Source organism: Hylaeus anthracinus, unplaced genomic scaffold, assembly GCF_026225885.1.
Source record: "Hylaeus anthracinus isolate JK02 unplaced genomic scaffold, UHH_iyHylAnth1.0_haploid 5, whole genome shotgun sequence".
NCBI classification, from domain to species: Eukaryota; Metazoa; Arthropoda; class Insecta; order Hymenoptera; family Colletidae; genus Hylaeus; species Hylaeus anthracinus.
Window position 1 is genome coordinate 7,154,631 of NW_026535322.1, and position 17,410 is coordinate 7,172,040.

General features: G+C 43.1%; 1 protein-coding gene across 2 annotated transcripts in view; it reads right to left on the minus strand.

Annotated features, from left to right (window-relative positions):
* LOC128895687 (neural-cadherin-like) overlaps positions 1–17,410 on the minus strand; it is a 64,060-nt gene that overhangs the window by 21,357 nt on the left and 25,293 nt on the right. The gene's annotated exons all lie outside the window — the stretch shown is intronic.

The window sequence follows — 17,410 nt, forward strand, 5'->3', positions numbered from 1 at the left end:
GTATCGTCGACTTCGTTCTCTTCATTGACTCCGTTCACCTTGGTTTGTGACGCACTAAGAGCCTATTGTAACAGGTCATTTTTTTTTTTTTTGTCATTTTGTAGTCTCCCTAAATGCACAAATTTCTCTACGATAAATGCCCAGAAACTGAGGAGTTCGATCGGCGATTAGCGTAACATGATCCGGGATCAGATATCTCGATGAGACAATGCTAGTGCAACGATAAAACTCATCGATGTACCTTGGTATTTTCGCTCCGTCCTCTTTTTTATTCGCTGTCCTGTATATTCATCGCTTTCCCCCGCCACTTTCCAAGCTGTGTAACGGGACATATTTATTTTTCTCCATGTAAAGGGACATGAATTTCGGCTGTTCGAAAATAAAAAGATTTTCGATCTTTAAATAGGAAATAATTATCACAGCTGAACCACCCGATTTTTAAACGAGGACAAGTTCGATAAGCCCCACTCCTCTCGCTACCTCTTTTATGAAACGTTGAGAAAGCGTCGTCGTTGAAAATTCACGATCGATCACGGCTTCCTTTTTCGGGCCACGTCGGAATTTATCACCCCTAAGTAATCCGTCGCGTTCCCATGCCGATCATCCGGCGAAAACTCGGCAGAAACGGCGATAAATTATTTCGACGGGCGTAATTCGTCCACTGATTCAGATTTATGTCCGTCTTTAAACAGCCCGCGTATACAGCTCACGTTGCGCGCCCACGCAAATGTCAGCCGCGATATAATGCTGCCGTAACGAGCAATTTTCCCATCGAATTGACGCGATTTTTCTATCCCGTTCGTGGAAATCGAAACGAATATCAATATTTACCTCGATCTAGGCCTAAGGGTGATTAATATTCTACTCGAGACGTGGACATTACGAATTGGGAAGTTCGACGTTAAACTTGCTGATGTATTATTCGATCGAGTGCCACGTGAAATATTCTTTCGTTTCGATTGAGAAAAATGTCTTTAACGCATTCGCGACTGGCAGATATTGTGCGTTTCTGATACCGTGAATAATAAAATTCTGAAGCTGGACGTCGCAAAATTGTTAGAGCGATGATAACTATTACAAAAAAATAAAAACATCGCGAATGCGTCGAGTTCTGTCGCTCGATTGATCGCAGTAGAAATAGATAAAAAATAATTTTGCTAGGCTCGGTGTCGACGATTAAAATATAAATAAGACTGATTGTTTCAACGTATGGTAATTGTTGGAATATACGACCGACAAAAATCAATTGACACCTAATATGCTGGTCGCGTGAAAGGATGTTTCTATAAATAATTCTTGGTCTGGTCCCTGTAACTGGATTTTTCATTCAGTCAGTTCTTTGAAAGATTTCGTACGGTACGGACGTAGCTCCCTCGTTATTGATTAACCCTTCGCGGTCACCCGGGGTCACAATGACCCCAAGCGCAACTTTAACCTAGAATTACTCCAAGTTATTAATTCTATGAAAATAAATTAAAAATTGCCAGAGTTATGATTTTTTGAGTAAAAGAATTTTTTTTACGCATTGGCACCTTGCTGATTCTTTTTTCGCCATTTTGAAAATTTGACAAAAATTGTTTGCCATGATATTCTCATTCCGAAGGGTTCAAACTAATATCCTGAATTTTTACGAGTCGTTCGGAACGATACTGGCAACGCGGCAATCGTTTAAACATGGCTGGGGTCATTGGGACCTCCTGTGACCGACGCGTTATTTCCAGATAAATATCATATAATATAAATATAAATATAATATAAATATAAATATAATAAAGTCTATTTTATTAAATACGAAGTGAAACATTTATTTAATTACCCATTTCCAATAGTGATAATTAAAGAATGAAAATAAGAGACGAGTATCTTCGATGAATGCTCAAAGGAGAACAGCGCGAATCGTCGTTGCTCGTCACGGAAAAGGTTCGCCCTTTTGTGGGTCTGATTTTTCGTCGGAGTTAGTTTCGAACTTAAACGAGCCGCGGCTGACCTCACGTCCGGTCCTCCCGTGGCGTGAATAGAATCAAATGGAACGGGGGGGTTACTAAATGACAATGGTCAACTCGTACGCGCCGGTTCTTATTTCCGGTGCAACGTTGCGGACATTGTTCGTTCCGTTGGTGTCTCTCTGACGAGCAAACGTGTACTGTTCGCGCGAACCTCGACGACCAGAGGCATTGATATTTCCAGCGACAAAGGAAGACAATGACGGAATGATTGCAGTTTCTTTCGAGACCCAGCTCGCGTTCATCCTCGCTGGCATTTTTCGTGCACCTTTCAAAGACCACCGTGTATACAAAGTTTCTGCGTTGCGCGGACGAACGTAAAAATCAGAGATACCGGGAGAAGTTCATCGGGAAAAGTTTCGAATGGTCTTTGAAGCTCGATTTCGATCGACGAACGACATGTACGAGCATGGTACTCGAACGATCATCGTGAGTGACGTATGCCTCTAGAATTTCCTATATTGAGTGTCTAGACGCGGGCATTATGTAGTTAACAGTTTCCTTCAATTACGCTTTAGCAGCCAATTTCCGAGACTCGAGCGTTTTAGGTTCGTCTCGGAAATAGCTTTAGTGAAATGAACTCTTCGTCGTTGCGCATCTCGAAATTGTCTTCTCAGATTTGACAGTGAGTTGAATTATGTCCGCCTCTCTCTCTCGACAGATTTACGATACGATATTCGTGGTTCGTCGAGTCCTTTTATTTCTTCTCTACCATCCAAACACATAATACGATGACACCTGCATCTCTGTGCCTGCTTATCGTGTTTCTAGATAGGATTTCAGCACTTTAGAGCCAATACGCTCGGATACATTCCCTTCGCAGTGTGAAACGGAACTTCGTGAAACGGAAGTACGCTCATAGAAACGAAGTGCAGTGCGGATACTATAAAGAGAAATGATCACAACGATAACATAAATCGATTTGGCGTTCGCCAGACGTCTCCACGTCCCATGCGAACACGACCGAAAGTAACAGTGCACACGGAGAGGCGACCGTGAAGTGTCGCGTCATCTGCTGTTGCGAATCATTGGGGACGACGCTCGCAGTGGGAGCAGATGTTGTTGGGTAGCGATGGCACCAAACGAATCGCGGGTAATATCGATACCGTAGGTGGATCGCGTTTCCTTGGAATAATGGACGACTGAATTCAATACTTCGGTTATACTTTCACGCAGCAAATCAACTTCATTCTCGAATCTCAAATTGGAGATTTCATTTTCAAAGTCGATCTAAGCTTACCATTCGTGGCGATAGAATGCTAAGAAAGCACCTCGAGTTCCTAGTAAAAAATGTAAAGTGCAAAGGGTTAGCTCGTCCTGGAGGGTTTTCCACCGAGGGTTTTAGAATTTCGTTTCTTGTTAACGAAACGTGTTGGTGTGGTCACGTTTAATTGAGACATGGACTTCTATTTAACCTCTTCACGCCCTTATGAAGACTTTTCATAGTTATGATTACTGTTAATAATAAAATGAAGAAAAATTTGATAATAAACGAGTACCTGAAGAGATTGAAATTGTGAAGCAAAGTCTTGAATCTGACTTGTATACCTTCTTCTTGAACTAGTAGATTTTCGCGGGTACGCGTGAACTTGATCCCATCGCTCAAGTACAATCGTGGGTCGAGTTAGTATTATACTGTTAAGTCCGTAGAAACACGACACCTAATCCCTCCTGGGGACGTATTAAGTGGCTGCCTTCAGCTGGTATCAGTGAGACTGGAGCACGGTGGGATCGCGAGGTACATTTATCATAATCGAGTAGTGTCGTAATATAAAATATTCAGTCAATCCCATAAGTATTCGTACCTTTCATGTCTATCGAAGACGTTTGTCGAAATTATTATTATATCAGTGTAATAAGTATTCGTACAGGAATCAATTCAAAATAAAACTTCATATATTCATTTTATTAATACGTTTTAGGGGAAGAAATAATTAAGCAACATTCCTACTTTAGAGCAGAATTGTTAGAGTAGAATTTGCGGAAATTAAAGTTTGTTATTTTTAATGTTTACCTCTTATTTCTTTTCTTACTGGAAACATCAAACCTGTCGTTTAATTTAGACAAATTTCTTCAGTAGACAGGGGAGTTATGAAACCGAGGGCACTTATGAAACCGATATTGTATTGACATAGTATTTCACGTTCAGTACTAATTTCGAAGCCAAACGAGACCGCAATTCCAACCTCCGCTCAACCTCGTCGTCCATCGTTGTGGGTGCAGGTGTACGTGGGCGAGGAAACGCGATAGGTCGATGATTCGAAGCCATCCAACGATTTTCATCGCGGAAGACAACGCGGAGCACGGTCCCTCGCGATGAAGCAATCCGCTTACACGTGGCATTACGAGACCGAGCGTGTAGCCTTTCCCTTCGATCGCCGCAAATGCGAAGAACTCGCGTTAAGCCATGTCATAAGCCTATTAAGGAGCAAGATTTATCATCGGTCGACGACGCTGGATGACTCGTGCGGGCCCTCCTCGCGCCCCCGCGATTTTACGCCCGTCCTTTTACTAATTATTCTCTAAATGCTGGAAACCAGATGGTCCGAGACGCCATCTAACTCGATAGTCGTGCAATTTTAACACGACGATCGCCACGTCACCCACGCATCGGTGACGGTGTTTTACACTGAAGAATCAAAGAATAATAATTCTGAAAGTTGTGCAACAACGGAAACGAATTTAAATAAAATTCATGAATTACGACGAAGATAGAAAACTAAATACCCCGACAAATGTTTGATTACGTAGTTTCCAATAGACTAAATAATATTCAATCGTAGTAGACATTTTCAAGAATATTTGTCTGGCAGTCAATGTGTTAAAGAAAAGGATATTCATGTCGAATTGAGTAACCTTCTCATTTTTCGAAATCAGTTAAGAAAGAGATCCTGACGTTGAATGTTTGCACTTCGTTCGAACGTGTTGTTCGCTTGACTTCTAATTACCGTCTACGAAAAACCGTGACAAATGGGGCTACCTCGTGTCAAATCTCAGGAAGTAGCCAACTCGAGGTAGGTTGGATAGATCACCCCGCGAAACGAGCAGCATACCGTGCCGAAACCTTCCGTCGTGCAAATGGTCGGGATCGATTAGGGAAAGAATGATTTGCGGGGCGTAGAAGACTTAATAACCGACCTGGAGGTAAATTATCGTCGTTTTCGCGAAACTGTCTGGCGCGAAAGGTAGTCCGCAGGCACGATATGGTACGTGCTTACGGCTTGATTCATGTTGTGCTTCTATATATTTGCCAGGGGGGGGGGGGGCCAGCCGATCGACGAGATATTCTACCCGCGATAATTAACGCGTCGTGTGTGTAGATGAAAAAAGACAGTTCTCCCCGATGTTAGATCAACGCCCTGCAATTTTCTTTATTGGGATATCGAAATTCCACCGCTGCCATTTAATTTAGATTTACGTGTGCCATAGTCGGATATAAAGTCTATGATCGTGTACTTTAGTCCTTTAACCCTTTCCACGAGTAGCACCGCATTTCTCATATTTACTTCACGTCGAATTCTGTAAACACATCTTCTTTAACTTTTATATCGCTCAAAATGCGAGGATAGGAGCGATCAAGAATCTTTCAATAAAACAGACGAAACGGGTGAAAAGAGAATTTCCAAACGGGTGTCCCTTTGGCCTTTTTAGGCGCCCACTCCTCGACGCAAGGATTCTCGTCGACGGTTTCCGAAACCTTCGCTCGCGTTAAGCTCCGGCGTTCTTTATCCCGAAAACCGGGGCACAAAATGCCATTTCCCTGTGCCGTCGGCGCCTTTGAAGGACTTGAAATATCATCGTTACGATCTTGCGTTCGGTACGAAAGGATCAAAGATTGTCGTGGTTTCATTAAACCCGTGAAAGGCTTTTTCCACCGGGCAAAGAACGGCATATTGCGACCGGGGCCGACCGCAACGAACTAAATCTTTATGAATCTCGAAACTTTCAGGAACTTTCATTACTGTTACGCCGTGTCTCGGTTCTCTCGCCGTGCCGACTCGAAATCGCTGTTGCGATATCGCTGAAACGAGAGCTGCTGGTCTGCAAGCGCGTTTCGACGGGGAAACAATTGTTTCCACCTCGACCAATTTGTCGCTGAAGGCTTTCGGCTGAAACGACGTTTGATTGTCTATTCAACGCGCGCTTCGGTGGACTCGCGTAACATTCAATAGTGACCGAAATTTATTCGATTTCGATTTTTCGTTCCTGACGTACTACACTCGCCGTCAATAAAAATAGAGACACTTCTTCAAAACGTCATAACTATGGGAGTTTTCAACCGATTTTCGTGAAACTTCGTCGGGAGTAGTTCTGAAGTGTCCTCTAGGTGTGTGCAAAGTTGCATTGGCGAGGGTTGATGAGAAGGGATTAATTCACCCCCTTAAAGGGGGGCGCGTCGAAAAACATCACTTCTGAAGGTGCCAGGAGTAGAAACATGAATTATGTGATATTAACCCTTTGCACTCGAGAGGTGACTCTCAGTCACCATTAGGTTTCACGCAGTAAATCTACAATATTTAATGTCCCTTTAGGTCCCGGTTAGTTCTCGGTTAGTTCTCGGTTAGTTCTCGGTTAAGTCTTGGTTAGTTCCCGGTCAGTTCTCCGAGACCTAAAAGGACATTAAATATTATAGATTTGCTGCGTGAAACCCAATGGTGACTGAGAGTCATCTCTCGAGTGCAAAGGGTTAATATCATACAATTCATTTTTCTACTGCTGGCACCTTCAAAAGTGATGTTTTTCGACGTGCCCCCCCCCCTTTAAGGGGGTGAATTAACGCCTTCTCATCAACTCTCGCCAATGCAACTTTCCACACACCCAGTGGACACTTCAAAACTACTTCTGACGAAGTTTCAGGAAAATCGGTTGAAATCTCCCATAGTTGTGACGTTTTGGAGAAGTGTCCCTATTTTTTTAACGGCGAGTGTATTAACATGACGGGTATGGCGCGATGGCTGAATGGACAGGTTCGCGCTATTTTTTGGTCTATTTGGTCTGTCGTGTACGTCCTGTACACGTAGAGTGAATTAATTACTGGAGGGCGGTAATTAATTCGCGGGATATTATTAGATAAGCGAATTGATCACAGTGATTATGATGCGAAATCTGTATAACTCTGTCGGGATTACCATGAATAATTCATTCGTCTAATAATATTCAATTAATTGTACACTTACGTACAAATTAATATCATGTATAAACATACGTATTACGACGTGTCGTCGATCATTTCGATACAACGAATTACAAAAACAACGAATTAAACAAAGAGCCACGGTAATAATTTCGCTGGAAGAAAACGAGCAAAAAAATGTCGGATCTTCTCTGGTGAAACGAAAGTCCGTCGCAGTCTCAAAGACTAAACGGCGCTCCCATTTTCGCAAAGCGCGCGTTAATTACCATCGTGTATTTGTAAAATGAAAAACTTCGCTGCTACGCCGTAATTCTATTTTCGTGCCCGGCCAAACTCTTTTCATGTTCAAAGTAAATTGCTTTGGCGTTCTCGTACTTTGCAATTTCAGCTGCGCCCGCTTATTCGCGCACTCGTGTGCCGGCTACGTTCCAACATTGCGCATAGGTTCGCGCATGAACACGCTTCGGCGTACCGAATATAAAACACGTATCTTCGTTTTGTCGATTGCCACGAAAGAAATTCAGAAAGTAAGTCTCTAGGTTGCTAAAGCGAGGTTTAAAATTATATTTTCATTGAGGAATGTAGCATGTTTCGTATACGAATACTATTTATTGTTAGGCTCTTCGAGTTCTTGGCCACGTATATGGACGTTCAGTTTCTTATAATTATAATTACTGTAAATAATTAAAAAAAAAAAAAAAAAATGTTAAGAGAGGGTCTCGAATAAATTGTCTGGTAACCTTTCAGACAGACCTTTCAATAACCTTACAATCGGACGTCATCGTAATTATTCATATCCACTCCCCCTTGATTTCTTCATTTGCTAACAATAATAGAGTTCCGATGATATATTTGAAATAAAAAAATCGTCTTATTTATCGAACGAGAAAAATTCAGAACAGCGCCGGCTAGAATGTCACCGCGCGCCCCCGCGGTCAAGGGGTTAAATTGCCTCGCGACCCCCCGGCGGCAACAAATTGCCCACAGTGACATTTCCTCAACGAAATAAGGGTTGCACCTGGGAAAAGGTCGATTCCCGTCTCTATATTTATCCCGTCTTCTTTCCCCCTCGAAACGAAAATATTTTTAAACCACCCTTTGCATTTCGCACCCGCGCATCCCGGTGCCTCGAGAATTAATCGATACCGTCGCCCATCTTCCTCTCCCCCCCCCCCCCCTCCCCCCCCCCCCCCCCCCCCCACGACCAAGCCAATGTAGCATTAAATTAATACAGGGGTCGGTGTAACGCCCGAAGGAATCCCTGCAACGATACGATCCGCCAATTAGATCGTCGAAAATCAGCAAACGATATCGATGAACGGTTATCAGCGAATACGAAGGATACGCGGAATGAGCTGCTGGCAAATTGAAAGGGCGCGAGGGGGGGGGGGAGCGAGGAGGCGGGACTGGTCGTGCAGCAGGAATCGACAGGTCGTTCGTTAGCGTCAGTATCAATTTTCGGATTGAACGCCAGTTATACAGCGCGACCACGTTGCGAAAACTATCGCGACCGACGTTCACGGACGTCCGGTCACACCTGAGCGATGCCCTCTCTCGGTATTTAAACGCGCAGAACTCGCGGGGTCGGTCGCGTACCTGATTATTTCCCAATTAAACGTTTCGAACGGCAGTCGGAAATTCAAGTAAAATTTCACCAACCGCTGCGAAACGATTCCGTCGTAGAGCGTATCTATCGAAGATGGTTGATTGACGTTTCGGATCGCGAAACTTTGCTAATGGGAGATGGAGGGAAATTGTCCAGGACAGGTGATACGTCTTATTAGAACGTGATGTAATCCAGTATTTTATCAAATGTATATTACTCGTACATTTTGAGAACGGGCCGTTCGAAATTAGAACGCGAAGACTGGGATACTGTTTCACGTCTGAGATACTAAATGATAAATATATTGATTTGTAGAGAAGAATTTAAAGGGTTTCGGATGTGGCATTTCTGATATTCGATATTTGGTAATTTAGCCACGGAAATCTAACTCATTTGCTGCAAAATAAGTAAATCACAGCCGCTGTTGTGCAACTTTTGTGACCACCTACTAACAGTAAAACGTTTAATTGAAGAATGTCTGGAAATACAAAATAAATTACAATTAAATTACATTTAAGTGACATTAATCGTAAGGAATTTTTCTATATCGTTATATCTGTTAGCTAGAATAACTAAACATTAATTTCTGTCGATAAGTCGATAGTTTTTGCAAAAAACTATCGCTACTGCTACGATGGATATTGCCTGTAGCTACGTGTCCCCAAGAGAGGTCCCGTGTAAGACGACCAGGTGAGATCCGAATGTTTCCAAAGTGCTACTCTTAACTGTCGTGTAAGTTACACCTTCCTTTATCAACGATTAACTCTGACTCGCGATGCTCGGTTAGCGGTCCACGGGATTACAGGGAGCGCAGACGGGAATAATTGAAGAGCATGGACAGGGCCCAATTAGAGAGGCGACTACAGATTAAAAGGAACGCTTCGGTCGTTTATCGAAGGCCACGATGTGCGCCATTCCGAAACGACTTAAGCCGTTGGATCCGACATGGGGGCGTACCCGTATGATTTTCCGGTGTAGATTCGAAGCGACGTTTTAATCTATTTATTAATCTCGAGGGGCTCCTCGATTTCCCGAACCTCGAGAATGCCGGAAACGGTGCGACGACTTTAAACGAGATAAATTTGTACAATGTGTTTTAATAAAGGACGAAATTGACGATTCCTTAGATAAATACATGGAATACATCCTCAGAATTCTCTACAAGCGTGCAAACTTTTCCTCGTCGTACACTGAATAGGTTACTCTATAATTTTCGAACGAGATTTTCGCAATCGGAATTCATCGAATTAATTTCATTGAGCGACAGGGCTTCATTAAGATTACTAATTTTCCTATACGTGTACCATTTGAACGATCAATCATCCTGATTAATCGTATTATTAAAATATATTCAATATAATTGGATCTACGGTCGTTTCCATAACAACTCCTACCCTCTATCTCTCTCGAACAAATTCGACTAAATCAAGTAACAGTTTCGATATTACCGAATAAATTTTTCCTGACAAATATCTATGTACATTTAAATAAACGAGACTTCACCGTCGTATCTTTTAAATTAATAATATTTAAAAAAAAATGTCATTTACGCCATAATATAGAGCCCATCGTATCCTGCAATTTACATTTCAACAATTTTTTCGTATCGTCGATAGTTAACGAAATATGCATCTGTCGTACTTTAAGGATACCCTGTGTTATTCTTCATATTCTTACGCGTTTTCTTTCACGACTCGAGTTTGGGCGTCTCCGCCATCGTCACGGCTGACCTCTCGGAAAATTGGACGAATTCGAGACGACCGGGAGACGGCGTGTCGGGTGATTAGCAATGAACGTGGAGAGCCTAATTAAGCCAATCAAGAGGACCAAGTACGAGCATGCTAACGAGAGGGGCAATGTTTTCTAAGAAAGTGACGTGGCCGTCTGGTCGTCGTTGGAGCGCGTTTTAACGTGCAACGTGCGGAGGTCAAAAAACCGGTAATGACGGGGGGGGCGGGGGGGGCGGGGGTCGGTTATTATCGCTGGCACTCGAAACGTTGAAAGGGGTTAATGAGGGGTTACGGGCTGCGGCGCAAGTCGCAACGTTCGGTGAACGAGGGAGACAACGATCATCGGGCCAGGCACGCGCGATCGATTTTCTTCCTGCTGGAATAACAGCGTACACCCTATAGCTATCCAGCAATATTGACGTTTCGAGTTCGTTGGCCTGGAAAATATTGTATTTCGACTGTCGTTGTTGTTCCGAGCAATCGACCAGATCTTGTAACAACACAAACGGACGTTTAATGGAAATTGTACGGGCACAGCAATTTCCACCTGTGTTGTACCAGTACCCTTTCGCCCGAGCACACCGGTAGCAGGAATTATTCTAACGTTATTAGATAGAAATTGACGCGACGTAATCGTTCCGTCGATAATACGGACTGCGACGAACTCGGGGTAACGATTTCTTAGTGGAAGCCGAAGAGGAAGCTGATTGATTATTCCGCTGTTCGAAGCCGAGTACGTAAAAATGGTTATCGAACGGTTACTCGAACTTTTCAATGAACGAAGGTACGACGCCTCGGTCCCCGTTAACTTACTGAAAATAAACCTCGGTATCAGCCTTCGCCTTTTCTTCCGCGAGCGAAGTTACCTAATAAAAATTCTCCAATTATTCCGCTAGTTGATTCGTTTTTCAACAGCCATTCAAAGAGATCAATTCCAGCCGAACGAAGACAACGAAGAAACGAGACGAGTTTCTTCGCGAGACAGCCGGAACGAGATTCGACGACGGCTTTCGAGGCGTCGTACCCGAGCCCCCGGTGCGTCATAAAAGTCGGTGCCCCCGGACGAGGGAATTTTGATTTCGGAGTCTGCCGGGATACCTAATGAACTTCGAGGGGACGTCACCGCTACGACTTCCGGCAACGATCGTAAAACGTGTAACGACGATGCTCCCGCTAACGTCACATCCCCTCTCTCGGTCTCTATCGAGTTATCGGTAGATACCCCATCGAGTGCACTCGAGGAAAATCCTCCTGCGAGTAATCGTCGCACTCGATAGTACGCTTACGCTCGATTCGCGACGCGAAACAATCGCAGGACGTTTACCCTCCACCCAATTCATCGAGTCTATCAATACGCGAAATTCAACGACACTATTTTTAGGAACGTTCGATAATTCCAGAAAACTGGGGCGGCCTCCTTCAACGGGGACGGAGGCTCAACTCCGTTGAGAAATCCGTTGGGGTATTTAAGGGTGGAAATTCGACTGTAAAATCATTGAAACTGTAAAATCATTGAAACTACACCTGAATTTATAATTTTTAATTCGTGCAAACAATTGATTTACCGTTACAACTAAGAATAGAACTTTAACTACACTTCTTAACAGCCATTAAACAAAATATATGGTCCGTTAATGTGTCTCGAAAAATGAACCGATTGTCTGAAAAAAGAAAAAAAGTATCCCGAGTACTTCTTCTTACATGTACTCACCTGGCAAACCTCACTCCTCAGGCAAGACTGTCACGGTCTTTTAAGGCAACGTTCTGAAACTTGAAGATTTGTCGTGAAATTTCATAACAGGTTTGAAAAATTGTTTCTTGGAACCTGAAACTAAATATTTTGAAAGTATGTAAGGTTTGCCAGATGAGCGCATGTAAGAAAAAGTACTCGGGATTCTTTTTTCCTTTATCAGAGAATCGGTTCATTTTTCGAGGCATATTATCGGACCATATACTTTATTTGATGATTCTTAAGAAGTGTAGTTTAAGTTCTATTGTTAGTTGTAACGGTAAATCAATTATTTACACGCGTTAGAAATTTTTAATTACGGTTTCAATTACGATTTTACAGTGGCTTTCGCCTATGAATGGAACGAGGAGTCGATTCGCACCGAAATAGGGTGTTTTTAATAAGTAACTTCAAGAAACCCTGACGATATTTTCATAACTTCGCGAGGCGGCGCAGCGGAGCCTCGGTGTGCCATAAACCTTTGTGTCATATTTTCATTCACAGTTGAAAAGTTTAAGTAACTTGAGCTATTAAATATCGTGGGATCGACTGTACATAGTAAATGCCACTTTATTAGTCGAAGATTACGCTAACGTTACGCTAGCAGTTCGCCAACTACCGGGAGCAGTTTTAATGGCGCCAGTGGCAAACGAACCGTTATCAAATTTATAACGTCTCGGTACACGGGAGTCTTCATCGTGCGCGCGGATAAATCGAGTGCGAAATCGTAAAGACTGTCGAGCAGCAATCTCGAGAACTCGGGACTTTAAATCTCGGGATAAGAAGGCAAACACGGGGACGCTTTCAAATAAAAATGCACCCCAAATCCTTGTAAATTTCCACCACTTCTGCGCCGTTACTCGTACATCGCGCGGAAAAGAGCCGGTAGACGCAAAAAGGGATTTCTGGCAGCAAGGAGCGCTCTCCTGCTTCCCGGAGACATCCTTCTGTGCTGGCCGTATATCTCAGTTACAAGCTAGTACGTTCGCTCTATTTTAGACACATAACACATCCCTCTGTCCGCGTTTCGGATTTTCCTCTGATTTATGAACCACGTGTAGACGAGCCACCGAGAGAGTTGCAAACATTTTGTCCATGACAAAAGAAAATACTGCTCCGTTAAAGTCCGTCTCAGCGGAACACGAAATGCAGAAGCTATTCCACGTGGAATTTATTTGATGACAAGGGACGCTTGCGTGCGATGACGGTTTGTAAAATGAAACTTCTCCAAAGAAGCAAATGCTACTATAATTTTATTACGAAATAAACTGTTCGATCGTTGGCCCCGTATTAATAAATACGATTTAAAATTTTAATCACTTTTTTTATTTTCCGTGCCTTCGTACCAGCAACTTTCACATTTCCATATTTGCTCGCCACGAATGTTTTAATCGATATATTCTCATGGAATCCGGTTCTGTTCAGATAATCGATTCTTTTAATTAAAATGCTGTTAACCCGACACTGAAAAGCTTTGCGTCGTGTTCCTATCATCACGTAATTGTTACGTTAAATTCGTTTCGGACATTTTTAGAAACCCGTACACATTGTCTGCGTTAATACTTCGTTGTTATAAAGATATATAATCATCTACCTTAATTTATCTTTGTGATTTTCACGTTTATTTAACTCATGCATGGTATTAACCATTTGCACTCGAGAGATGACTCTCGGGCACTACTAGGTTTGACGCAGTAAATCGACTGATAATAATATTCGTTTAGGTTTCATTTCTTTGGGACTCGAAGTGTCGATATAATAATTGTTAGTGAGGCAACGGTGGCTTCATTCTCGAATCTGAAATTACAGATTTCATTTTCAAAGTCAATCTAAGCTTAGCATTCGTGGCAATAGAGTGCTAAGAAAGCATCATTCATTCATTCATTCATTCGTTTAAAGTGCGTAACTTATTATACAAAGTTATCGCACTACTGCTTACTTATTACTAGCTTATTTCCATTCTTCTTATCATCGTCTTACACGACTCCTGCATTGTTTTAATACTGTTAGCAGTATCTCTTAGGTCTCGTCTCGAGTGCTAGTAGATACCAAAAAGAAAAGCCTCGAATGCGAAGGGTTAATGCTTGAATCGTGCGAATACGTTTTCACTTCGTTATTCTAACCCCGAACAAGACATTACCTCTGAATCCTTCAAACCGAAGGGCATCTTGATCGCGCTCACAATAACAAATATTATTCGAATCCCAGGGTCGCGATCAGACTAAAGTACCTCCATCCATCAAAATTTATATCTCGCGTGACAAGAATTTCCTAGGCTCTAATCAGCGAATCGACCAACTACCGGGTGGGTAGGGGGTAACGTAATAATCAGTTCCCTTCCTGGAACTCGAGGTCCCGGTGAAAAAAAAAAGCGTATTTCGAGGAGAACCAGACAGTCTGGAGCGGAATTACGTTCCAACCGTTACCAATACCGTCTCTACAACCCCTCAAGGAAGATATTTCCACGGAAAGGGCCGCCGAAAATTACGCTTTTCCGCCACCGCCTCGTTTTCTCGCTACTTAACCCAGTTTCCCGTCGAGAGACACGCCTCGTTAGACGGCCTCTTCCACTATCGGCAAGGGTTCCGGTCGCGAGCCGTCGGAAGGTGGTAACGGGGTCGACGGAACGACGCGCGACGTCGCGACGCCGGGCTTGCGCTTTCGAGATAATCGGAAATCGAAAATTCCATTTTCACCGGCCTACGGTCAAGGGGGCTGCACTTTCTCCTTTAGTCGGTTATCGGACGAGGAACACCCCGACTCGTCAACGAGGGAAACCAGAGGGGGAGGGACCCTTTGACGGCGGAAACAATACGTCGATAATCATATTTTGAAATGTTTTAAAGCTTCGAGTTCGACTACAATATTACGAATCTATATTATATATACACAGTCAGTCTCATAAATATTCGTACCCTCTTCATTAAAGAAATTTATTTTGATATATTATGGTACTTGATATGTTTCTAGAAGGTACGAATACCTGTGAGATTGTATATCCTATGATAATAATATATTCGAGATATATTATGGTACTTGATATGTTTCTAGAAGATTTTTTCCCGAATTTTTTTCGTTTCACGTTGTAAGGATTGAAGCATTCCCGACAGCACCACTTGTCACGTACTTCCACCTTGTTTATCTACCGCGAAGTTTACAGTCTAATTGAAAATTCAGAACTCCGAGAAGTTTAGCTACAGCTCGTTGAAGCAGGCTCGCAGTTATTGTCGCGAGGCAACCAAATTATGTCTAAAAGATTATTCGTGCTTTCAACCCGCCTCTGTTAGCAAAGTACTCATTCGCGGGCCTGTGATCGCAGCGCGAGCTCTTTTATCTAGCGACCACTCGTTCGAGGAAACTCGAGAAGGTAGACACAAAGGCCTCGGAAGATTTCCTGGAATAGCGCTTGAAAAACTTCAAGAACAAGCAAATAGGAATCTATTAGAGACATCCAAACACTTGTATTTTGCTAAAAGTTCTACAAGGTCCTCGTAAGGGAACTCCGTGTTTGGCAGCTTAAGCATGGCGAATATCTGAACGATATCTTCCACATTTAATTGCGAGTACTCCATGCCATTTGCGTCCCATTAAAAATCGAAATCCTGAAGGGAAAACCTCCTGGGAAACCACTTATAATTCCACCCTAATAATATTTGTTTGTGCAATAGTTGCAAGCATGACGAATATTTGAATGACATCTTCCACATTTAATTGCAACGATTCCGTATCATTCTTGTTCCATTATAAATCGAAATCCTGAAGGAACAATCTCCTGGAAAACCTCTTATAATTCCACCCCAATAATATCTGTTTGCCAATAGTTGCAAGCATGGCGAATATTTGAATGACATGTTCCACATTTAATTGTACGTATTCCATACCATTCGCGTCGCATTAAAAACCAAAGTCCTGAAAGGCCTGGCGAATCCCTCGCAATAGTTATATTTAAATATCGTTCACATTCAATCCAACTATTCTCTATCCCTTAAAAAGCATTCCCGAAGCCACGTTTCGGTAGATCTTCCGCGATTCCACCTCGATAATTGCCATCTCGTTTCCCCTCGATTACCAAACAACCCTCGTTGGTTCGAAGCCTGGTGCACCTAAGCCTCGTGCACCTAAGCCTCGTGCACTTAAGCTTCTCGAATGCTCGCGACACGTAAAACCGAGGCGGCCCGTCGCCACCCTTCGGCGTCTGATCTTCGGACATCGATTCACGGCGGGCGTGCAAAGGCCGCCGGCGCAGTTTAGCTCGTAAAATATTTCGGAAGCTCCCGATTGGAGGACGGGCCCCCCTTTGTCTGTCTCCCCCGTCTCTGTTTTTCCCTCGCGACGATCCTGCCTCCCTCTTCCCGGTCGTTCCTGTCGCACCCGCGACGCGGTTTCCCACCCCGTGTCGTCTCTTGACGTAAGGGGAGCCCCTCGTGCCGGGGTTCACGGAAGAAAACCCGCGGCGAAGAGCCAAGCGAGACGCGGAGGACGACAAACTCTCGAGCATGGGGACGAAACGAGCCGGGGAGGGTCGGAAAAAGAGACGCTCTGCGTCGGGGTGGACGACGCTCTAGTGACTAGAGTCTAGTCCATAGGAAGACATCTGAAACGAGGGACGAAACGGAGGGGATCTCGGTTTACGAGCGGGAACTCCGTCGACGGAGACAACGTGAACGTTTTCTATTGAAATCTACTGTTTAACGTTAAAATCCTACTGTGCATCTACGAATACCACTGTTCCCAAAGTGGCAACACGATTAACACTGTCTATAATAATATCACTATCTGTAATATATGTAAAGAGAATGCCTAAGTGCGTTTCTTCGAGTTAAATTTGCCACTCATTTACGAACGCGGCCATTGAGAATAAAATATACAAGACACCTACAACACGCGACAAACGGTACAAAAGAAAACAGGAGAGCGAAGACGAAGGATAAGAGTATTTAAGTAAAGTAGTTTAATGATTCGTGGAATATCGTACAAGAGAATTGATATTAAGAGATAGAATAAGCTTTAATGTGGTTTCTCTTTGTTACAGATAGAAACAGAATAAGTAATGTACATAAGACACAAGTTAAATTGGACTATTTGTTACAGAAACCCAATATCGTTTATTTTATCGTGTCGATCCCTACGACAGACTATTGACATTATGTATAAATTATATACAATTTTTTGCATATAATTGAAAAAAGTGTCCTTAAGACCAGTCAT